General features: G+C 41.6%; 1 protein-coding gene across 1 annotated transcript in view; it reads right to left on the bottom strand.

The window, feature by feature from the left end:
- Positions 1–25,509, bottom strand: part of LOC134206731 (moesin/ezrin/radixin homolog 1-like) — a 176,074-nt gene extending 150,565 nt beyond the window's left edge. The window contains exon 1 of the mRNA XM_062682458.1: positions 24,739–25,509. The gene's annotated coding sequence lies outside the window, so the exon portion shown is untranslated. The remainder of the gene's footprint in view (positions 1–24,738) is intronic.
- Between the last annotated feature and the right edge of the window lie 602 nt (positions 25,510–26,111).

Raw genomic sequence — 26,111 nt, 5'->3', positions numbered from 1 at the left:
TTTTAATGCTTGGCCAATTTTGGATTTTTGGGGCTGTTTCGAAAGATAATTTAATCATCTTTCAGGTCGTTACTAAAGATTGACTATAGGTGGGCGGGTACATTGCGGGGAGGGGTTTTCGTAAAAAGGGTACAAAAACAGTGATTTTTCATGCTTATTTTAGTTTTTACTTTACTTTTACCTTTTATTTATCTGAAAATCCTACCCATTTTGAACTGCACCTTTTCAAAAAGGTTATGCAGAAAGGCGTGTGCTTTGATATGAGGCATTGATTAGTTTAGAGCTTGGTCGCTAGGTGGCGGTATATTTGAATTCATTAATTTAGACTACTCAAGTAATTCCGATATATGGAATTTTCCTCATTATAAATATTCTTATCGCACAAATTTGAAATTTGTAAAGATGACGTCTTTAATAAAGTTCGTCTGGTGGGAATGGACTGTCATGTGACGGAATAAATAATTAGGAAATTTACAAATAGGCGGCGCTAGCGTACTTGCAATATTCTTGCATATATGAAATATTGCTTTAGATTGAGATCCCTCATACCTACACTCAAGTTGTATTCGGCAACATTGTTCAGCATGTTCAGCATGTTCAGCACAACAAAGCGGTGCTCAATATAATGAGTACGTCTTCCAATTTTTGAATTTGTGCGATAAGAATATTTACACTGAGGAGAATTCTATATATCGCGGAATATCTTAAGTAGTTCAAAAGAATGAATTCAAATATACCACCACCTGGCGGCCGAGTTCTAAACTTATCAACACCTCATGCCAGAGCACATGCCTTCCTGCATAACTTTTTTAAAAAAGGTGCAGTTCAAAATGGGTAGGATTTTCGGATTTAAGTCAAATAATCATGAAAAATCACTGGTTTTATACCTATGTTCACTAAAACCTCTCTCCGCGATGTACCCGCCCACCAATAGTCAATCTTTGATAACGACCTGAAAGATGATTAAATTATCTTTCGAAACAGCCCCATAAATCCAAAATTGGCCAAACATTAAAAAAGTTATAGCAATTTCAATTTGGGGTCAATTTGACCCCAGAGCACAGACAACGTAAGTTTTTTTGAGCACAGACAGAAGGTTAATATCTTAATAACTTTAATAACCGCCATTACTGACCTGGGGGTCAGCGAAGGTACCCCCAGGGGTACATGTATTTCAAGTTGAGAACCGCTGCAATAAAAGAAGAAGCCGGGTTAAAAAATACTAATATGAATATGTTCTTGAGCTTTAACAGAAACAAAATCGATAACGAAAATTTAACCGAATGGAAAGTTGAAAACCCAGAAAAAATTCTTAGGAAATCACCAAATCACTTCCGAGGGAAGTTTCTCGAAACTTCTGGGATAAGTTTCCTCAACCTCCGGGGGAAGATTCCTCAACTTCTGGGTGCAGTTTTCCCAACTTCTGGGGAAAGTTACACCAACTTTCATGGAAAGTTTCCCCAAACCTCTGTGGTAAGTTTCTCCAACCTTGGGGGGAAGTTTTCCCAACTTTCGGAGGAAGGTTCCCCAAATTCCGGGAGAAGTTTCATCAACTTTCGGGGAAAGTTTCCTTAACTTCGGGGGTAAGATTCCCCAACATCAGGGGGAAGTTTTCTCAACTTCCAGGGGAAGTATCCTTAATTTTCGGGGGAAGTTTCCATAACTTCAGAGTGAATTGTTAACAACTTCTTGGGGAAGTTTCCTAACTTCAGGGGGAAGTTTCTCCAACATTCGGGGGAAGTTTTTTCACCTTCGGGGGGAAGTTTCCCCAACTTCCAGAGCATTTTTCCTCAACTTCCAAGGGAAGTTGCCCCAACTTTCGGGGGAAGTTTCCCCAACTTTCGGAGGAAGTTTCCCCAACTTCCGGGGGAAAAAATCATCAGCTTCCGGCGAAAGTTTCCTTATCTTCCGGGAGAAGGTTCCCCAAGTTTTTCAACTTTTGGGAAAGTTTCCAAACTTCTGAAGGAAGAAAAAAAATCATCAGCTTCCGGCGAATGTTTCCTTATCTTCCGGGAGAAGGTTTCCCAAGTTTTTCAACTTCTGGGAAAGTTTCCAAACTTCTGGAGGAAGATTCCCCAACTTCCGGGAAAAGTATCATCAACTTCTGGGGAAAGTTTCCCCAACTTCTGGGGGAAGTTTTCTAAACTTCCAGGGGAAGTATCCTTAATTTCCGGAGAAAGTTTTTCTAACTTCTGGGGGAAGTTTCCTCAACTTCTAAGGGAAGTTTCTCCAACTTCCGGAAGAAGTTTTACTAACTTCCGGAAGAAGTTTCCCCAAGTTTCGGGGGAATTTTCCCCAACATTCGGAGGAAGTTCTCCCAAATTCCGGAAGAAGTTTCATCAACTTTTGGGGAAAGTTTCCTTAACTTCGGGAGGATTTTTTTTCAACAACTGGGTGAAGTTTTCCCAACATCCAGGCGAAGTTTCCCATCTTCTGGGGGAAATTCCCCCAACTTTCGGGGGAAAATTTCCTAATTTCTAAGGGAAGTTTTCCTTACTTCCAGAAGAAGTATCATTCTGGGGGAAGTTTCCCCAACTTTTCGGGGAAGTTTTCTCAGCTTCCAAGGGAAGTATCCTTCTGGGGGAAGTTTTCTCAACTTCCAGGGGAAGTATCCTTCTGGGGGAAGTTTTCTCAACTTCCAGGGGAAATATCCTTAATTTCCAAGGCATGTTTCTATAACTTAAAATAGACCACATTTCCCTCTTACCCAGCAGCTCCTATCCCCTCCTCCTCGTGGCGCTGGCCGGAATACGAGCAACCATAGGGGAGATCGGGTAACCAATCCCGGTAGGAACTATGGTCGTATGCTGTCAGGGAAGGGGGGATTTGCTCCTCTCCGGAAGTGCAAATCTGATCGAGCGTCTGTCCTCCATGTTAGAGGCGGCTGATCATCGTCCGAGTGCAACGAAGGACTCGTGTCAGCATCGAGAAGGCAGTCCCTTCAACGCGATGTAGCTAGCGTAACCCTGGTAAGGTAGCCTACCGAAGTTTCTACAGTTACCAAGAAAGGCCAAAGTAGAGCAAATGGAATGATTCAACGGCGACAGGCCCGGTAACGAATAAAGGACAACGATTGGAAAGTCGGATCTTGGAACGTGAGAACTTTGAATGAACCCGTTCGTGTTGGGCTCCTGGCTCGTGAGCTGCAGAATGTCGTCGTGTGTGTAGAAGCAATCCAGGAAATACGGTGGCCCGGAACTGGAGAACGCGAATTCCGGGCGGTGGATCCCATATCTAACACTTCATTCAAGTATCGCATCTACTATAGCGGCGGAAACAGAACATAACGTGGAGTTGGCTTTATGGTGATCGGGATGCAGATGAAGCTTTTTTTTTAATTTTATAAAGGTGTTTTTTTAATTCTAGGTTAAGTTCAACATCGGTATGGAAAGGAGCTTGAGAAGCTCCCTTCGCGGTCCAACCAAGGGTTCCGCCACGATGCATGAATGTGTGCTGATGAAAGAGGGAAGGGTGGGCCGGAGGGCCCCCTCTTGCGTGCCAACCTAGGGCTCGCCAGTTGCCTTTCTTATAACTATTTTTATATTACTCTAATACTTAAAAAAACAAACTTATTGTAAAAACAGATAAAATAAACGAAATAAACGATAAAATGAATAAAAGATGATGACATTTTTACAAACATCCACGGGTGTTACTGGGGTCCGCCTAATGGGAAGAAGACGCTTCCATGTAAGTAATAAACGCTTGCTAAAGCATCGGCTTCTACGTTTCCCCTGATGCCACAATGGCCGGGGATCCAAACGAGACAAGTATTTGGTTCCATATCCGCCAGTATTCCTTGGATCCAAGGGTGTCTAGGAGTGTCGCTCTGGAGAGCAGCGACGACGCTAGCTGAATCTGTAAAGATTGCGATCGGTTTGTTGGCCGGAACTGTGGCTGCGACGAAGATGGCAGCAGCTTCAGCCGAGGAGACCTATTCAAGCCGGAACCGGAAACTCCAATACCGACACCACGGCTGGAGACTGAATCATCGGTGTATCGGATTTCATGGTTCTGGAATCGTGTTCCCAACAGTTCTAGGAACGATCTTCTCAACTCGTCTGTATTTTCCCCACATCTAAACCGGGTGGCTATGGTGTGGTCGACCCTGGCAGGAGGCATTAGCCAGCTTTTTGCTTCTTGCCAGTGGACCCTCGCCACTGGGGGGAGACTAGTGCCGGCCACGTTTCGCAAGATCCGGCCAACCTCGTCGAGGAGAGGGATCCTGCACTCCCCTGAGGTGGCAGCCTTGCTGCAGATAGCCATTAGGACTCGGTGTCGAAAGGGGAGGATACCGGCGTCAACACAAGCGGCTTCTGCTGGCGTGGAAGGAAGCAGTCCAGAGGCCAGCCGAACATAATTGTTGAAAACCGGGGAGAGGACGGTCAATAAATCGCTCCGCGCGGAGCTGGTTAGCTCCAGGCCGTAGAGTAGACGACTATCTATAATCGCCTGGCCCACCCTTAACCTGGTGTATCTGTTGTTAGTCCGATGTTTTTTGGCCAGGGTTTTCATCAGACTAATCCGGGACTTACAGGCTATCTTAACAGCCCGGAAGTGTGGAACGAAGGTTAATCATCGGCGATCGATATCCACTCCAAGGACGCTGAGTTGAAATGTACAGCAATTGAAGTAGGAGAATGTTTTTAATTGATCAAATTAGGCAAATTTCTCAGGTCGTGCAAATTGCGTAAATTTCAATTAAACTACATACTGGTTGTGCAAACCGGGAAAATATAATAGAAGAGGTTAGTAAGGGCGTCACCATCAATTTTTTTAGAAATAAATCATCCTCATCTTTTGGAATACGTTTTTTTCTAATTTATATAACATTTTTTCACGTCTTCTCCAGTGTAGCGAATATTCGCACTTCGCTAGCGGAGCGAATTTCCTATAAATAGTAAATCAATTCCGTTTATTGACACACTGTAAATTTGCTCATCTTTGGTACACATCTACCGCCTACTCGCCGCCTGCGTGGCACAATATCACCGGTCCGCATCGGGAGTTATCGTTATCAGTGTTGTACACACATTTTTTCTCAATTTGTGTCACCCGCATTCGGTGCTGCCGCGGTACCAAATTGTGTGTAGATTAGAAGCCGGGCCCGGTTGAGTACATATCTTGATAAAGTGGGCGCGCACACTCGCACTGGACTGTGGAAGTAAGTGTCGCCGTGTGCCTATATATGTGTGCTAATGATGCAAACAATTATCTTCCAGCTCGGTGGAGTAAATGGTGATTGCAAAAATTAATTTGCTCTGAACTCTCTTCGCCTTCGGCGGTGCACTGCCGGTGTGCTCAGTATAGTTACCTATTTATGACCGATATTGAACAAACATTTTAACACAGGAAATTAGAGGGCAAAGGTGCGCCTATCGTAATCGAAACCATTACAACAATAATCCACCATCAGATGGTAAGGATAGGAAGCTCATTCAGTAGGATCATTCGCCGTTCAAATCCATCACAAATGGAAATTTTTCTCGCAAACATCACAAATTCCTCCAATTCAGCCGTATCCAAATGATTGAATTTTTCGCGTAAACCGGCGGGCTGAGCTGCACCAACCATCGAGCAACAACGATCGGCAAAGCAAACAACTTTCACCGGCTCAGGCGGTGGCATAGTAAGGGAGATGTGTTGCGGCTGGGCCGGCGACGACTCCGTGTCCAACCCCAAGCCGTTCACGCTAGGATGCGATATGTTTTTTTTCCTATCAACATCAGCGCCGCAGCCAGCAGCATCATCATCATCATCTATACATTAGACATAAGTTCCCCATCGTACATATAGATTGCTGGTACATAGCATCTCTCTGCGTAGTATGTTTGATCGCCACTATGCGATGGTGGCGGGCTACTGATCCGCGTGTCCAAGTCATTATGGATCGGATTCAAAAGTGCGATTCCATTGGTCGTGCTGTGGTGCATACAGACAGAGCGAATGGATTCCTAACCTTTCTATTTGCTTTCCTTTCCGCCATGCAAGGTGACACTTGGTGGGAAAAAGGTTTTAATAGGCGACTTCCGTCTTTTATGTTCGTTTGATTTGCCTCTGTTTTGATTTCCCATCACCAACTGAATGGATCTCAGATTGGATGTAAGTTTTGTCACTGGTTGAATCCATATTGGATTATCGCACGAATCGAGGACAGAAACACGTTTTGGCATTCACTATCTTGGATTTTGTTTGTTCCATTCGTTTTCTATTAAGGCAGATATCCCCAAAGTGCGACCCGCGAAGGATTTCAGAAAATGCACTACACCATTACCTGACAAGAGAAGGTTTTCATTGTGCCCATTTTTCGTAGCATTTGGGGATTCTGTCGCACCACTATGTAGTTATTAACATGATTAATGAAATGCATTACTTCATAAATATGGGTCCGTGACGTTAGGCCATAAGTACGTTAGGCATAAGGACGATAGGCATAATGTACGGACGTTTGGCATAATCCTGCCTTCTTCGTGTCATAGGCTGTTCTTTGGGTCATTTAATGCCTGACGTCCATTATGCCTAACGTACTTATGCCTAACGTCTTTCTGCCTAACGTATTTATGCTTAACGGGGTATACCCATAAATATTATGTAGGCCTGTTATTATCCCGGGCTATATAAATAGCAAATGTCTGTTTTCCTCTGATTTAGACGAGCTTAATATTGATCTTCATGTAAGAATAATGTTGCCTTACACTGCTTCGTAATAAGGATGCGTTCATTCCTAAAAACAAGTTAGGGATCGGCGAAGTTCAACTGAAAAATTGCTAGAAACTCCAGGAAAAACCCGTTGAACATCAACTATCATGTTAATGTGCTCCGATGTTCATGCAGAAAAGGTTTCAGGAAATTCAATTGATAGGAAAACATGGAAGCAAGGTTCAGAATGCAGATTTACTCGATTTTTCTCCAGCACTGCTGGAATGATCACCTGGCTTCAAGAACACTTTTGGAACATGCTGTCGCTATCTGCGCGACAACTTATAGTGACAATAATCCCTAAAAATAAATGTACGATCATATGATCATAAGGAAAAATACTTTTTGCCAACTGAAGTAAAAATATGGTATATATAAAAATATGTTTTTCTTCTCAAGTCTGAAAGAGCAGAAACAATTATACCGACTATTAGTCAGCTACGGCGATAAAACCTGCAGAATTAAATGTCATTAAAAGGTGTTATTTGAAAAAAATTACTGGAATAAAATATTTTGTTGAAATTTTATTTACAATCAACTCTCTACATCTTGATGTTCCATACCTCGATATACAGGTGTTGGACAGACTAGCCCAAGAATACGCGCAGCAGCTGGAAGTGGCACTCCCAACGGAAGAGCAGCTAGGCGCAGCGTCTCTTGAAGATGGCTGGAGAGATATTCGATCCGCCATTGGTAGCACCGCAACCGCTGCACTTGGCACGGTGACCCCGGATCAGAGAAACGACTGGTATGACGGCGAATGTGAGCAGTTAGTAGAAGAGAAGAATACAGCATGGGCGAGATTGCTGCAACACCGCACGAGGGCGAACGAGGCACGATATAAACAGGCGCGGAACAGACAAAACTCGATTTTCCGGAGAAAAAAGCGTCAGCAGGCAGATCGAGACCGTGAAGAGACGGAGCAACTGTACCGCGCTAATAACACACGAAAGTTCTATGAGAAGTTGAACCGTTCACGTAAGGGCCACGTGCCACAGCCTGATATGTGTAAGGACATAAACGGGAACCTTCTTACGAACGAGCGTGAGGTGATCCAAAGGTGGCGGCAGCACTACGAAGAACACCTGAATGGCGATGTGGCAGACGAAGATGGCGGTATGGTGATGGACCTGGAGGAACGCGCGCAGGACATAATTCTACCGGCTCCGGATCTCCAGGAAAGCCAGGAGGAAATTAGCCGGCTGAAGAACAACAAAGCCCCTGGGGTTGACCAACTACCAGGAGAGCTATTTAAACACGGTGGTGAGGCACTGGCTAGAGCGCTGCACTGGGTCATTACCAAGATTTGGGAGGAGGAAGTTTTGCCACAGGAGTGGATGGAAGGTGTCGTGTGTCCCATCTACAAAAAGGGCGATAAGCTGGATTGTAGCAACTACCGCGCAATCACATTGCTGAATGCCGCCTACAAGGTACTCTCCCAAATTTTATGCCGTCGACTAGCACCAATTGCAAGGGAGTTCGTGGGGCAGTACCAGACGGGTTTTATGGGCGAACGCTCCACCACGGACCAGGTGTTCGCCATTCGCCAAGTACTGTAGAAATGCCGCGAATACAACGTGGCCACACATCATCTATTCATCGACTTCAAAGCCGCATATGATACAATCGATCGGGACCAGCTATGGCAGCTAATGCACGAAAACGGATTTCCGGATATACTGACACGGTTGATCAAAGCGACGATGGATTGGGTGATGTGCGTAGTTCGAGTTTCAGGGGCATTCTCGAGTCCCTTCGAAACCCGCAGAGGGTTACGGCAAGGTGATGGTCTTTCGTGTTTGCTATTCAACATCGCTTTGGAAGGGGTAATACGAAGAGCAGGGATTAACACCAGTGGTACAATTTTCAATAAGACCGTCCAGCTATTTGGCTTCGCCGACGACGTAGATATTATGGCACGTAACTTTGAGAAGATGAAGCCTACATCAGACTGAAGAGGGAAGCCAAGCGGATCGGACTAGTCATCAACACGTCGAAGACGAAGTACATGATAGGAAGAGGTTCAAGAGAAGACAATGTGAGCCACCCACCGCGAGTTTGCATCGGTGGTGACGAAATCGAGGTGGTAGAAGAATTTGTGTACTTGGGCTCACTGGTGACTGCCGAAAATGACACCAGCAGAGAAATTCGGAGACGCATAGTGGCTGGAAATCGTACGTACTTTGGACACCGCAAGACGCTCCGATCGAATAGAGTTCGCCGCCGTACCAAACTGACAATCTACAAAACGCTCATTAGACCGGTAGTCCTCTACGGACACGAGACCTGGAGGACCAACGCGCACTTGGAGTTTTCGAAAGGAAAGTGCTGCGTACCATCTATGGTGGGGTGCAGATGGCGGACGGTACGTGGAGGAGGCGAATGAATCACGAGTTGCATCAGCTGTTGGGAGAACCATCCATCATTCACACCGCGAAAATCGGACGACTGCGGTGGGCCGGGCACGTAGCCAGAATGTCAGACAGCAACCCGGTGAAAATGGTTCTCGACAATGATCCGACGGGCACAAGAAGGCGAGGTGCGCAGCGGGCAAGGTGGATCGATCAGGTGGAAGAAGACTTGCGGACCCTCCGTAGACTGCGTGGTTGGCGACGTGTAGCCATGGAACGAGCCGAATGGAGAAAACTCTTATATACCGCACAGACCTTAGTCTGAATAAATAAATAATAATTTTTATAAATTTGCGCCGATTGAAATTTTACTGGCGGCGGCGTGATAGATCATTTTCTGCCAGCGGCGGTGGCGGCGTCACGCTGTTGGTGATCGGCGACGGCGTGGTTTTGCGTAAACTAATTTCAATCGTCAACAATTCTTCGGATTTTTTTTTCGGAATTTCCTCTTCAAATTCCTCAGGAAGTTTCTCCACGAGACCTTTGAGATGTTCATCACGAAATTCTTCTGGACAATCCTCCAGATATTCTTCCGGAATTCCTCCAGCAAGTTTCCTAAGCAATTCCTCCAATTTGTCTGGGAGCTCCTCCATGAATTCCCCAGAAAATTCTTCATGAATTCCCCCGCTAGTTCCTCCTGGAATTCTTCTAGAAATTCCTCCAGAAGTTCCTTCAGGAATTCCTCCGGAAGCTCCTTCAGAAAATCTTCCAGAAATATCTCCAGGAATTCCTAGGAAAGTTCCTCCAAAAATTCTTTCTGGAATTCCTACAAAAGTTCCACCAAAATTCCTCCAGGAAATCCTAAGGAATTTTTTCTAAGAATTTCTTTGGAAGTTCCTCCAGGAATTCTCCCGGAAGTTCCTCCAGGAATTCCTCTGGTAGTTCCTCCAGGAATTCTTCCGGAAACTTCTCCAGGAATTCCTAGGAAAGTTCCTCCAAAAATTCTATTCGGAATTCCTACAAAAGCTCCAGCAAAATTCCTCCAGAAATTTCTTAGAAAGTTTCTTCAAGAATTTCTTCGGGAGTACCTCTCTAGTAATTCCTCCGGCAGTATTTCATGATTTCCTTTAGAAGTTGCTCCAGAAATTCCTTCGGAAGTTCTTCCAGAAATTCTTTCAAATGTTCCACCACAAATTAATTCGGTGCTTCCTTCAGGCATTCTTCGGAAAGCATCCCCAGGATTTCTATGCAAAGTTCTTCTCAGAATTCTTCCCGGAATGCCTACAAAGTTCCATCAAAATTGCTCCAGGAATTCCTCAGGAAGTTTCTTCAACAATTTTTTTCGAAAGTTTCTTAGGCAGCTCGTCAGGAATTCCCTCAGGTAATTCCTTTGGAAACTTTCCTATGGATTATTAAGAATGTCCATCAGTTTTACTTTCCTCCTATTCTCCTGAACTGCCTCCCTGGAGTTTCAGAAATTTCTCCAAGAACTGAGCATGAGCATAAGCATGATGACCGTGCATTTCGAAGTTGCTACTCCGTGATCGACCAGAACAATCGCAATTGCACAGGGAATTAATGGATGAAAGCATGGGATTTTGCTCTCCAACCTCAATGTGCACAGTCCGACGGTCAATAACAGCGCTGGCCACGTCCTCACGGTTATCGGGGATGGGAAGGAATTGATGATGCAGTTACTCGCTCACTGCAAGCCGAGAATACCTCTGCACTCGCCACGAGTTCCTGCGGAATTTTATTGGAATCTGGGGTTAGGTTTTACGGCAGAAGTTCGTCTTGGTTAACGGGTTGCCAATGTAATTTATTTATTTATTTATTTCGTCAACCGACGTAGACTAGTACATATACAATATACATGTTTTATTTTATTTTCTTAATGCTATAAAAACGGTATTATAGTGTATAAAAATAAAAATAGTTTGGTTAAGTAGTGTTTAATTTTAGGATTTAATGTAAATTTAGATGTGTAGGTTTCGAATTGTGACAAAATATTTTTTTAGGTTCTGCCGAGACATTGTAAAGTCAATAGTTTCGCAGTGTTGATTATAGATGGCCATCATCTGATTGAGAGGTCCGAATTTTGCATAATTTGTACGGCAGTGATTAATTAAAAATGTATGTCGATGACGCAGTTGTCGAGATGGTGTGTAGAAATTTAATTTCGATAAAATGTTTGTTGAATCAATACGCTGCGAAACTATATCGTTAATAAATGAAACCATTGCAGTTTCACGACGCTCTTTCAAAGATTGAATGTTTATAAGCTTGCAGCGTGCCTCATATGATGGAAGTGGGAATGTTGTCCAACCTAATTTACGAAGAGCAAATAATAGGAATTGTTTTGTACTGATTCTAATCTTTCTTCGTGTGCTATTGAAAATGGAGACCATACAATGCTGCAATATTCCAGTATCGACCTTACATAAGCAATATATAATGTTTTAATTGTGTATGGGTCATGAAAGTTATAGCAGAAACGTTTTATAAAACCCATCATATTATTTGCTTTATGAATAATGGTGTTGTAATGGTCGATGAACGTTAGTTTGGAGTCTAAGATAATTCCTAAATCCCTAACTCTATCGCATTTCTCTACAACCTGGTTTCCTAATGTAATTGAGAGATTTGATGCTGTTCTTTTTCTGCTGAATGATATAAGGTTACATTTTTATCCATTCAGTTGCAATAGGCTTTTATTGCACAATTCGTAGAATGTGCATATTTCGTTCTGGGTTATGTTGAGGTCATTTTATTCCCTATTTCCAAAAAGAGCTTCATGTCATCTGCATAGATTAACACTTTAAGTTTGTCAAGAATGAAGGAAATGTCGTTTACATATATTATGAATAATAGAGGCCCCAAATGAGAGCCCTGGGGACACCGGAAGTGGCTTGAATGGGTTTTGATCTATTGCTGTTAAATTTTATAATCAATTGGCGATCAGTTAAGTAAGATTCAAGCCATTTGAGTAGTCCCGGCTCAATTCCAGTTTTTTTCAATTTGAATAGAAGCATGGGTATATCTATGCGATCAAATGCTTTACTGAAGTCAGTATAAAGAGCTTCTACATGGTTTCCTTTATCCATTGCATTCAGGGTATAGTCAACAAATTCAAGAAGATTAGTTGAGCTTGAACGCCCTTTAACACCCAAAAGGCCAAGCTCTTTGAGAAAGCGATTTTTGATTTTGAAAAAATCATAACTTTTTTATTTTTAGTCCAATCTTGATGAAATTTTGACACAAGGTCCAATTTTTATTCTAGTTTTGGCTGCACATTGAGTTTTTCGAAATTTCTGGATGGTTCCGGAATTATTCCAGATTCCCTTGGGGTACCAGCAAACTGGTGTTTGGGGTATTTCGTCAGTTACTCAATTTTTCTCCATGGAACCCATATAAAACAGTATGAAACAATGTTGCCACACTAATAACGAGTCTCATAGCGATTTTTCCGAAAGTTAGTCTTCCATACGGACATCCCCAGGAAGCTTCCAAATGTCCCCAGGGAACCTGTAATGGGGACAAATTCGATTTTGCTCCGAAACATGCCGTGCGACGGCTCTTTCTTCACAATTCTTCATGAATTTACTCGCTGTTGTTATAAAAGTGGTCTATGGTCAGTTTGGCCACTCTTGTGACACCCGGAATGCCCCTAGGGAACCTGTAAAGGGGACATTTTCGATGTTGCTCCAAAACATGTCGTGCGACGGCTCTTTCTTCACAATTTTTCATGAATATACTCGCTGTTGTTATGAAAGTGGTCTATGGTCAGTTTGGCCACTCTTGTGACACCCGGAATGCCCCTAGGGAACCTGTAAAGGGGACAATTTCGATCTTGCTCCGAAACATGTCGTGCGACGGCTCTTTCTTCGCAATTTTTCATGAATATACTCGCTGTTGTTATAAAAGTGGTCTATGGTTAGTTTGGCCACTCTTGTGACGCCCGGAATGCCCCCAGGGAACCTATAAAGGGGACAATTTCGATTTTCCTCCGAAACATGTCGTGTGACAACTCTTTCTTCACAGTTTTTCATGAATAAGCTCGCTGTTGTTATAAAAGTGGTCTATGGTCAGTATGGCCGCTCTCGTGACCCCCAGAATGCCCCCAAGGAACCTGTAAAGGGGACAATTTCGATTTTGCTCCGAAACATGTCGTGCGACGGCTCTTTCTTCACATTTTTTCATGAATATACTCGCTGTTGTTATAAAAGTGGTCTATGGTCAGTTTGACCACTCTTGTGACGCCCGGAATGCCCCCAGGGAACCTATAAAGGGGACAATTTCGATTTTGCTCCGAAACATGTCGTGTGACAACTCTTTCTTCACAGTTTTTCATGAATAAGCTCGCTGTTGTTATAAAAAAAGGGTCTATGGTCAGTTTGGCCGCTCTCGTGACGCCCAAGGAACCTGTAAAGGGGACAATTTCGATTTTGCTCTGAAACATGTCGTGCAACGGCTCTTTCTTCACAATTTTTCATGAATATACTCGCTGTTGTTATAAAAGTGGTCGATGGTTAGTTTGGCCACTCTTGTGACACCCGGAATGCCCCCAGGGAACCTGTAAAGGGGACAATTTCGATTTTGCTCTGAAACATGTCGTGCAACGGCTCTTTCTTCACGATCTTCCATGAATAAGCTCGCTGTTGTTATAAAAGTGGTCATTTCTGAATTTGGACACTCTTGTGACGCCCGGAATGCCCCCAGGGAACCTGTAAAGGGGACAATTTCGATTTTGCTCCGAAACATGTCGTGCGACGGCTCTTCACAATTTTTCATGAATATACTCGCTGTTGTTATAAAAATGGTGTATGGTCAGTTTGGCCACTCTTGTGACGCCCGGAATGCCCCCAGGGAACCTGTAAGGGGACAATTTCGATTTTGCTCCGAAACATGTCGTGTGACGGCTCATTATTTACATTTTTTTATGAATATACACGCTGTTGTTATAAAAGTGGTCGATGGACGATAATTGGTATCACTCCTTGCAGCAGCTTCCGTATTTGTGTATAGCATTAACCTATTCATCATCTTCTCGTCGAAAAACTCCATAAATGCTTTTTAAGGTGAACTTATTTTACTTAAACTTAGATTGAAACTTTTGTCACGTTCAAGTTTTTCATAATTTTTACGAACTCTGGAAGGTCGCTTTGTTGACCACTTAAAATCTCCTGATTTGTTAAAAAATGTCGTTTCATCCTCTTCGTATGCAAACGGATGCCCTTCAAAAAGCTCTTCGTCGCTGTTCAGATCACAGACGAATTCGTCGACATCAGAATGCACGTTGACTAGATCCGTCTCCGATAAGCTCTCCATTTTTACAACAGGTCAATCTCAATATCGCTTGACAACTGGATTTGAAAATTTTATCGATACGAAGAAAAGTAAGATTTCAAATTCAGATAAAAACAAGCCCTTTTTGCATCTATGTACTGTCGCAACCGGCTTCTATTTGCAAAAGGCTGTAAATGATGTATCACCGAATATCCTGTGTTTCATCGATGCCCACATAATATAATACAATGGGATTATAGAATTTCAAGAATTTTGACGATGCCGGTCATTGATTTTGATTCGGCACCAGTCAAAAGAGGAACAAATAGAAACAGGCTTCGCTATAATTCATGCTTGACATCGTGAACATATATGAAAGCAAGTAGAATTACGGTATTCGTTAGAATGTTTAGAGTAAAATCACAGCCAATGGCTTATTGTTTCATAGTTGCAAGTGATGGGAGTTTTGAATAAGTAATGAAGTATTCTAGTATTACGAAGTATTACGATATCCTACTAGCCCTTCGCTGCTTGCAGTAGCCTCGGAGTAATCTAAATGTGCACACATAGAAATAGTTTGAACTAGTGATGCTTTCTTGAAGTCGGAGGAAAAGTAAACTTTCAACCAGGACTTACTGGGGAATCTGAGGAGCAGAATTATGATATTTCAGATATTCAAGAAAAAACAGACCTGTGTGAAAGTTTATTGAAAATAATGATGGCATTCATACATACATATATTCCCTTAACACGGTAATCACTTTGATGTAGTGTGTTACGGTTTACGTTATATCGTATTTAGTCCTCGCTACCAACAGCAGTCTCAGAAATAAAACATAATTAATGTTACCCTGCAGATAATTGAAAGACTCGAATTTCGAATCCCGTTGGAGGATAAACTGCTTGCGACGGAAGCACCTTTTCATGCGATTATTTAAAAAAAAAACTCGATGCCCGTATCCGCTGAACTGACTGCTGGAAAATCGAGTTGGGGGTACGTACTAACTTTTCATGAACTTGAACATATTATTACAGCATTTGTTTTTCAGTCTATGTTACATATTACAGAATATTGTGTATTTGGACAACATATTTTATTCCTGTGAGTCTTTTTAAATGATGTGCTTTTGAGGACATTATTTCTACAGGTTTTATCGCCATAGCTGATTTTTATTTTTTGCAGTAGCGGACTTGACACGAGAAATTGTTTTTTTTCGCTATAGCACCTTTCGGCTCAGTTGATCATATGCTGACCGATTCTGTAATTTCGATCTTATATTTTTATGCTCTAGCCTTAGTGAACAATAACTTGTCGTAAAAAAATAGGGTGAAGTTCTGAGAGATACCTTATTGGGATCCTAATTAGCATCGGCTCTAGATTCTAAGAAGCATCCACTCAGGATTATGAGCAAAATTCGTTCGAGATTCTAAACTGAATCCGTCTGGAATTCTAAACAGACTCTATTCGAGATTCTGAAACGAATCTGTTCGAGATTCAAAATTTCAAACAGAATCCGTTTGGATTGGAGTTCTAAAGAGAATCCGTTTGTAATTCTGAACATAATTTCTGTTGAGATTTGGAGAGGAATTTGTACAGAATTCTGAACAGAGTCCGTTTAGGATTCTGAAAAGAATCTGTTTGAGATTCGGAACATAATTTGTTTGGAATTTGGATCCCAATCCGTTTGAGATTCTGAATAGAACCCGTTGAAGGTTCCTAACAGAATCTGTTTGCGATTCTAAAAAAAAATCGAATGGTTTTCTGAACAGAATGTATTTAGGGTTCTGAAAAGAATAAGTTCGCGATTCTGATCAATGACCACTTTTATAATAATTGCGAAGCTATTCATAACAAATTGTGAAGAAAGAGCCATCACACGACATGTTTCGGAGCACGATCGAAATTGTCCCATTTAACTGTTCCTTGGGAGCATTCCGGGTGTCACAAGAATGGCCAAACTAACCATCGACCACTTTTAAAACAACAGCGAGTATATTCATGAAAAATTGTGAAGAAAGAGCCGTCGCACGACATGTTTCAGAGCAAAATCGAAATTGTCCCCTTTACAGGTTCCTTGGGGGCATTCCGGGCGTCACGAGAGCGGCCATCCTGTACATAGACAATTTTTATAACAACAGCGAGCTTATTCATGAAAACCTGTGAAGACAGAGCTGTCACAAGACATATTTCGAGCAAAATCGAAATTGTCCCTTTACAGGTTCCCTGTGGGCATTGCAGGTGTCACAAGAGTGGCCAAACTAACCATCGACCACTTTTATAGCAACAGCGAGTATATTCATGAAAAATTGCAAAGAAAGAGTCGTCGCACGACATGTTTCGAGCAAAATCGAAATTGTCCCTTTACAGGTTCCCTGGGGGCATTCCGGGTGTCACGAGTGTGCAAATTCACCAATGATTACTTTTATAATAACAGCGAGCTTATTCATGGAAGATCGTTAAGAAAGAGTCGCCGCATGACATGTCTCGGAGCAAAATCGAAATTGTCCCCTTTATAGGTTCCCTGGGGGCATTGCGGGTGTCACAAGAATGGCCAAACTAACCATCGACCACTTTTATAGCAACAGCGAGTATATTCATGAAAAATTGCGAAGAAAGAGTCGTCGCACGACATGTTTCAGAGCAAAATCGAAATTGTCCCCTTTACAGGTTCCCTGGGGGCATTCCGGGTGTCACAAGAGTGTGCAAATTCACCAATGATTACTTTTATAATAACAGCGAGCTTATTCATGGAAGATCGTTAAGAAAGAGTCGTCGCACGACATGTTTCGGAGCAAAATCGGAATTGTCCCCTTTACAGGTTCCCTGGGGGCATTCCGGGTGTCACAAGAGTGGCCAAACTGACCATCGACCACTTTTATAACAACAGCGAGTATATTCATGAAAAATTGTGAAGAAAGAGCCGTCGCACGACATGTTTCAGAGCAAAATCGAAATTGTCCCCTTTACAGGTTCCTTGGGGGCATTCCGGGCGTCACAAGAGCGGCCATACTGACCATAAACCACTTTTATAACAACAGCGAGTATATTCAAGAAAAACTGTGAAGAAAGAGCCGTCACACGACATGTTTCGGAGCAATATCGAAATTGTCCCCTTTACAGGTTCCCTAGGGGCATTCCGGGTGTCACAAGAGTGGCCAAACTGACCATAGACCACTTTTATAACAACAGCGAGTATATTCATGAAAAATTGTGAAGAAAGAGCCGTCGCACGACATGTTTCGGAGCATAATCGAAATTGTCCCCTTCACAGGTTCCCTGGGGGCATTCCGGGTGTCACAAGAGTGGCCAAACTGACCATAGACCACTTTTTTAACAACAGCGAGTATATTCATGAAAAATTGTGAAGAAAGAGCCGTCGCACGACATGTTTCGGAGCAAAATCGAAATTGTCTCCTTTACAGGTTCCCTGGGGGCATTCCGGGTGTCACAAGAGTGGCCAAACTGACCATCGACCACTTTTATAACAACAGCGAGTATATTCATGAAAAATTGTGAAGAAAGAGCCGTCGCACGACATGTTTCGGAGCAACATTGAAATTGTCCCCATTACAGGTTCCCTGGGGACATTTGGAAGCTTCCTGGGGATGTCCGTATGGAAGACCAACTTTCGGAAAAATCGCTATGAGACTCGTTATTAGTGTGGCAATATTGTTTCATACTGTTTTATATGGGTTCCATGGAGAAAAATTGAGTAACTGGCGAAATACCCCAAACATCAGTTTGCTGGTACCCCAAGGGAATCTGGAATAATTCCGGAACCATCCAGAAATTCCGAAAAACTCTAGGTGCAGCCAAAACTAGAATAAAAATTGGACCTTGTGTCAAAATTTCATCAAGATTGGACAAAAAATAAAAAAGTTATGATTTTTCCAAAATCAAAAATCGCTTTCTCAAAGAGCTTGGCCTTTTGGGTGTTAAAGAAGCCATGCTGTGCGTCTGTTATTCGGTTTTTTACTTGTTTGAATAATTTTTCGTTTACTATGGCCTCAAAAAGTTTTGGAATGCAAGAGATAATGGCTATTCCACGATAATTACGTATGTCTGATTTTTTTCCAGATTTGAAAATGGGTATCAAAAATGAGTTTTTCCATATATTTGGGAATTTTCCTGATTCTAGTGACATATTAAATAGCCAAAATAATGGAGTGGTTAGTTCCACTGCTAGGGTTTTCATAAATATAGGAGGGATTCCATCAGGACCAGGACCTTTTGAAGCATCTAAACTACGTAGGGCCTGCAAAATGTCATGGACATGAAGTTGATTCACTCTCTGATTCACTCACTCAATGTGATAGTAATTAAAGGGTGGAGTATATTCTAATTGGATGCCGAAAGGAGCTTTTTGGCTCATTTCGAATTCTAACAGTTACCTGCTAGAACTAATCAAGTTGTAGGTATAGGGATAGAAGATGGAAACGATATGAAAGCCCATTTCCAGTTCTAGCGATTGCTAGAACATGAGAAATATATGAAAAGATACAAGGAATGGAACGCGCCTGGGATTGAACCCACGACCTCCTCCGTATAAGGCAGCAGCGGTAGCCATATGACCACCAAGCCCGTCAATTTCAGAAATTTTTCCAAGAACTCTACATAAATTACTTTGAGAACTTTCCAAAAATTTCCACTGACCCCCTTTTGAATCTCACATAGAATTTCTAAACTCTTAGGAATACATATGAAGATTCAATTGCAATTTTTTCCAGAAAATTCTGATAATCCATAAAAAATATTCCATCTCAACGGAAAAACTGTAAGAATATTTTTCTATAAACCTCTATAGATTCTCAAAATATTCTCGGAAAATTTGCTTAGGATTTTTTTTTTTTTAAATTCCTTAAGGTAAACCCAAAACATCCTCCGGAATACACGCTGGACTTTTTGTGTGGGAATATTCAAAAGAGTTCTTAAAAGATTTCATGAAACCAGCCCTGAAGGGTTCCTTGAACAATTTCCTGAAGCAATTGTAATGTAATTTGCGTTTATGATCGTATATTTTAGATCAATAACAGACGTTCCTAAGCCACGTTGCTCAAATGGTCACTGTTTTCGGCCTGATCCAAATAGTTTTATTGGGTAGTCCCCTTTGATAACACCACTGATCACCAGGGAAGTTAAAACAACAACATTGCTAATGACAACCTCTCTTGTAAATGTTGGGACATACTCGCAATAAGCGTTTGTCCCAAACTGCAACAGAATAGAACAATGATCGCCTGCCACGCATTTAGAAAAGTAGTCGATTTTCGATGATGTTTTGTGGACATGATTTCTGTTTTACTTCTAAATTATACAAGTTATCGCAGTTTGAAAAGTTCACAACAATTATCTCTCCATGTTTGCTGCAATTAAAATGGAACGCAACATTGTCTTTATCCTTGCTTATTTTTTGCATTTTCAGCGACAATTACACTTCTAGCTGATCACCGATTTCACAATTATCTTTATCAATTATCACTTTAACTCAACATTGGGTCTATTCCCTTTTGGTCCCCATGGTGATTAAATTTGCTTCTATGGGCCTCTATTTTATATCAAGAACAGACGTTCCTAAGCTACAGTCACTAATCCAAATAGTTTTCTATAAAATAATCCCCTTAAGTACCATTATTTATTATCGTTTTCACTACCATTACTATTATACAGCGATTCCATGAAAAAAATAGTCGAAAAAAAGTTCTCCGATTTTGCACATATGAATGATCTCTACCGAAAATAATCGAACCCGTATTTTTTGTTTCGGTCTTAGGGTGGACAATTTCAGAATAGGGCGGTCTAAAAAACGGCGTTTACAGAAAATAAAATCAAACCTTCATAACTTTTAAACCAATATACCGATTTCTAACCTTTTAGCATAGATTTTTGAAAAAATATCGTTTATTCAAAATATGTAGTAAGCTTTAGAATGTTCAAATAGTCAAAATATCTGATTTTTTTTATTTTCAATTTTTTGGACCGCAACGAGTGTGCTTTTTATATTTTTTAAATGAAAATTCAAACGTTTTTACACATACAGTCAAAAAATTAGAAAGGCCAAGCCGTTTTTGAGCCTGAAAATTTGATTTTTTTGCTTATATATGCAAGGAACGGTCATGCGTCTCCATCATTTCGAAACGATGGAACTGAATCAGTTAATTAAAGTTATCGACCTTCCCGAGCACCACATGTCAGGAAATAAAATGTTGTAGCAACTCTATAGTGACTAAATCTGGCGCTATCGAGTATCAGAAGGGGCTGGATTATCTGAAATAAAGGCCCGACTATTCTATCCTAAGCAATACCGAAAAAATGAAGACTATTTACTTACCAACACTAGGAACAGATGCTTTTAAAATCATTCACTACCACCTTCCAAAACCTACACATACCATATTTGGTTCCATTTACTTGATTAATTCTAGAGTTATGAAAAAATTAGTGTTACATTTGTATGGAAGCTCCCCTTTCCGAAGCGGGGAGGGATCTCTTTTTTCAAGCTTTATTAATGTGTTTTTGGGGAGGGGTCTCGAACCATCTTAAGAACCTTCCCCGGCTCCAAAAGCCTCTGCATGCAAATTTTCACGCCGATCGGTTGAGTAGTTTCCGAGCCTATAGGATTCAAACCAGAATTTTGACAAACATTTTTTTTTTTTTGTCTTTATTAAAGGAGATTTTCAGCCCTAGGCTGGCTCGTCTCCGTTGACAAACATCGCATGATTATTCAAAACATAGAATGACATAGTCAGACGACTACTCCAGCAATTCATTCATTCGACGGTCACTGCTTACTATGTGCGCAAAAAAACATAATTAGCATTATTTATATTGATGTTTACCGTTGAATGTGCTTCGCGGATGGAAATCGGATTCAGTTCTATGTGATCAATTACTTTACTCATTTAAAACCTGTTCAGATTTCAGATAATTTATCCGTTTGTAGAATATGCATAAATCTCGGGTACTTATTCAAAAGGACGTATGTGATTTTGTAAACAAAGATTCATACGTCGATTTGTCCAATCTGATGGCACTCCCACGCAAACCAATACCACGAACAGGTAGCCGAAGCCTCCCCCTACCTGTCTGTGGTGATTGTTTGCGTGGGAGAGCTATCAGATCGGAGAAATCAACGTTTGAATCTTTGTTTACAAAATCACATACGTCCTTTTGAATAAGTACCCGAGAAATATTCAATGACTAATATTCAACTGAATATTGGAAGTCCAGAGCCAGAAATTTTCGATTATTTTACACTCTGGTTCAGACAGACAGAAAACCATTTTTATGTATATACCGTGGAGGTACCATATTCTGCGCATTTAAGAAAATTTCGAAATAAAATCGTTGTTATCGAGAAACCATAATGATTTATGAATACATTTATGTAGTAGTTGTGTAACTATAATCCACAGAAGACTATGAGTCATGAAAATTTTGATTAAATTGATTAAGAACATATATTATTAACCGATTTGTAAATTGCCATATGGTTCCTAATTCTGCGCACATATTTTGAAATGTTCCATATTCTGCGCACAATGTTCCTAATTCTGCGCACAATAATAACAACTTAGTTTGGGTAATTTTTTGTCTCATGGAAGTGTTTTGAACTTTTATACAAATATTTTATTACTTTTGCACTAAGAGATCGGAAGGCCTTTTAAATCTATCCACGAAAAGGCGTCGGAGCAGTTTCGATCACATTTGGTCGTCACTGATATTGAATATTTGCGTTCCGCTTGCTGATGGTATTTTGAAATCTGAAAAGTACTCCACTTGGGCCGATTGGGCTCATCTACAACGCATATCCGTATTGGTACTAAAGTTCATTCACAGCATTGCACAGGAAAAAAATAGGCAAAAAGTACTTAAAGGAACTTAAGAATTTCTCTTTAGAAACGATCCAGCCTTGGGCTGAAAGTCTCCGTAATAAAGATATAAAAAAATCTAGCTGAAAAGAATTTCTTGAGATGTCTGAAGTTATTTTATCAATTTCATGGAATATTCTTTTGCATTTTGTATATTCCTTTAAATTTCTAAAATTATATAAAATCTTTTCATGACAATCTGAATCTAATACAAAGTATCCCTGATCGAGAGGAAAATCACTTCCAATCACGATAATTGAGCGGTGACAGGAATAATCACCCACATTAGACGTAATGATTTTTCTAACGCAAGTTCCCTTATCGCGCACCGCGAACAAAACGACGAACGGCTGCAATCAATCTATCGACGGTCGGCCGACAGCGGCCAGCGAGCGGTCGAATCCAAAATCTCACCCATACAAAAGTCCTACAAACAAACAAAAAAGTTCCAACCAACAACGTCGCCAGACGATGGAGTCGGAGCGCGAGCGAGACAGATACGGCCGCCCGGCCAGCCATCAGCAGGACGGTGCGGCTGCGGACAAGATACACAACACAAACACAATTGCACCAGCCATCGAACATCCAATCATCTGACTGGCTGTCGATTGCTTGAGCTCGCTGGCGGCGGCGGCAGCAGCGACGTCGATGATGATAATGATTGGAAAACTACGATCCCATATTACTCAGTTGTGGTGATCAGCGATGCCAAGTTCACGGATGTATCGTGGATGATGTTGAAAAATGTTAAATGTTAAGAATGAAAAAAAAAACTGATTAATTCACCGAGTATTGATACTGTCTTTCTCGTATTTACCCATGACACCAACCCTATATGGCACTTAAAATCCCGATCATTTGGAAATGGGGCACTTCTAAATGAGTGTATTTTTTAAACTTCTCGTTCAATCGAAAACTTTCTAAAAATGATACAAAGCTTATATTATTTCATTCCATATAAACAACTGAAATCAATGATGCATCGTTATTTCGGAGAAGGACTCGCTCTTTTCTGTTGATGCCGCTTGTCAGCCGGCGCACACCTTCTTTAGCCATGATTTTGGTTAGCTCATTCCACCAATTATTCATTTGGCCAATGTCACTAATAACTGTTTCTTTTGTCTCCAGTTTCTGCTTAATTCTTCTTCTTCTTCTTCTTCATTGGCATTACATCCTCTACTGGGACATTGCCGCCTCGCAGCTTAGTGTTCATTAAGCACTTCCACAGTTATTAACTGCAAGGTTTCTAAGCCAAGTTGCCATGTCATATATCATGAGGCTAGCCCGATGATACTTTTATGCCCAAGAACCTCGAGGCAATTTCCAATCCAAAAATTGCCTAGACCGGCACCGGGAATCGAACCCAGCCACCCTCAGCATAGTCTTGCCTTGTAGCCGCGCATCTTACCGCACGGCTAAAGAGAGCCCACTAAATAACTGCTTAATTATCGCCCCAAATGTCTCGATTGGATAGAACTGAGGACAATTTTATGCGGAGACGAGCCAGCCTCGGGCTCAAAGTCTCCCTAATAAAGACATAAAAAAAAACAATTTGATGGATTCAGATTTTTTGGGATGCATAGGACATCACAGTTCTTACAGCGAGTTCTTCCTTACTTGATATCAAAGCAACCAGTAATTAAAGGCCCCCCACGCAATACAGCGGAACGGCGACGGAAACGGTAGATTTGACAGCCCATATATTTTCTGTCAAATATTGCGTTTGGGTATTAAGAGAGGATATCGAGTTAGAGATAAAACTTTGGAATTAGTAGTAGGAGGTAGCGAATCAGTATAGCCTGGATTTTCAATAGGATAGAGAACATTCTGAAAATAAGAAAAACACATTAGAGAGGTCGAAATAATACTTCGGGGATAGATCCCACTGTTTTAAACAATTCAATCTTTTTACGGTTTGAATGCATTGCAGCAGTTTCTAATTTTTTTTTCGACAATGTTTTTTGAAAAACTCCGGAACGCAATGGCCGATTGGCTAAAATTTCAAAAGCGAAAAATTAGGTAAGATTTCACGTCTAATGCAACCTGTGGCAAGCAAAACGGATTGGGCTAAGTCCAAAAAAAGTGTTTTACATTTTTTTTTTTTGCAAACACACACACATACAGACATTACCTCAATTCGTCGAGCTGTGTCGATTAGTATATAAAACTATGGATCTCCAAGCCTACTATCAAAAGTTGAGTTTTGGAGTGATCCTGAAACCTTTGCGTATACTTAGTATACTAAAAAGGCAAAAAGTTAATCGGATTAATCCTAGGAGAAAAATATATCGAATAACAGAATATTCGGCAACACTGGGTCAGTAAGCACCACCACCTGTACGCGATGTTCACGATGAAACGACACCCATTCGGTTTGCTCAACAATTTATCGGAATCCGAAATCACGGAATATCTGCACATCGCAGACAAGAATGTCTCAACAAATCCCGCGCTTCAGTATTTTAGATACCGAACAGTTCTTAGTGTGTTGATAAATAAAATAATTTTAATACGGTAGTAAAATGGCACAAACCTTCTAGTCCCAGTTTAGTCCGGTCTTACGATGAGTTTCAAATTCCTAGGCCAGCTAATTTAGTTACTCCAAATCTCCAGTCAGGTTATTTTAATAAATCCCCTTTCGAGCGCGCTATCCAGTTGGTAATTATCCGTTTGCTGTCCCACTCACTCTCACTAGGCACTGTGGCACGCACTTTTCACTCTTTTGCGCTATCTTGCTCCCGCACACTGGAGCACACACACTCGACGAGAAATCGCTCCTCTGCAGAAATTATTCACGTTGCACTTTTCTCTTTTCTTTTTTCCTTCCCTTTGGATCACAGATTTCCTTTCCGTGAACTCCGTTTTTCCCGGAAGCTTACCGACCCTTTCTTGCTGGAAATCCGAAATTACACCAACTAAGCCACAAGGCCTACTTACGAGGCGGCAATTATCCGTGGAAGACACCGAAATAACCCCTTTTGGAAAAGCCAAACTACGTCGCCTCCGCGTTGATCAAAGTTGGCGAAGACCCGTCATCCGAAGTCTAGAGCAAGAGTAACGGAAACCGGAACAGCAGGCGCCACCAAAATTCCACCACTCGTAGCGAATTCAGCAACACTAGCCGGAACGGAAAGCCACGGGAACCACCAGAATCGAAACTCCCGAGAACCGAAATCAAATAAAAATCACGCACCCAAAAACTGGTTCTGTGTGTCCTCACAACGCAACACAATAAACGGCGAACCGACGAATAATCAACCAAACCGAACCGAACGTACGAACGGGAGGAGAAAGAATATCCGCATTCATTCAAGTGACACCTCACTGCTGCTGCTGGCTGTCTGATGGTCAGTGATGGAAGGCAGCACCAACACCGACACGGCTACGATGACGCTGATGATTGTTGTTGGTCTTTTTCCAGCAGATGGAAATTAATATGCGGGAAAATCGTGTGCCGGTCGGTTGGTAGTGCCATCTCATTTCGTGTGCGACAGAAAGAGATAGCAACAAACTTCCTAACCCCGATGTAAAAAAGACGGAAGAGATCGATGATGAACGAGGGGCTTATAAACTACACTGAACCAAAACAGCAACCTAAAATCGACTGATTTGGCTTTCCCCTCTTTCGAAATATTCACCCTTATTCTGCGTCTCGTGTGAATCGACACGAGTCGAGTCGTACGCGTCACCTGATTCCCGTAGTCGTGACAAGTGACAATTGTCGATGTGGATGAACCTCGATGAACTCTCAGTGCATTCTGATAGTCGTTCTATGTCGACAAAAGTCTGATTGGAACGAGAATTTCATGCGAGATTTGTCGATACGTCAGAAGCAAACGAGAATGGTTCGGAATCGAAAAATTCAGATCAATTCAACTAGTAATACTAGTAATTTTCTCGTGCAGG

This window comes from Armigeres subalbatus, chromosome 1, assembly GCF_024139115.2.
Source record: "Armigeres subalbatus isolate Guangzhou_Male chromosome 1, GZ_Asu_2, whole genome shotgun sequence".
NCBI classification, from domain to species: Eukaryota; Metazoa; Arthropoda; class Insecta; order Diptera; family Culicidae; genus Armigeres; species Armigeres subalbatus.
The sequence above is the reverse complement of the archived record's forward strand: the minus strand, read 5'-3'. Positions and strand labels throughout refer to the sequence as shown.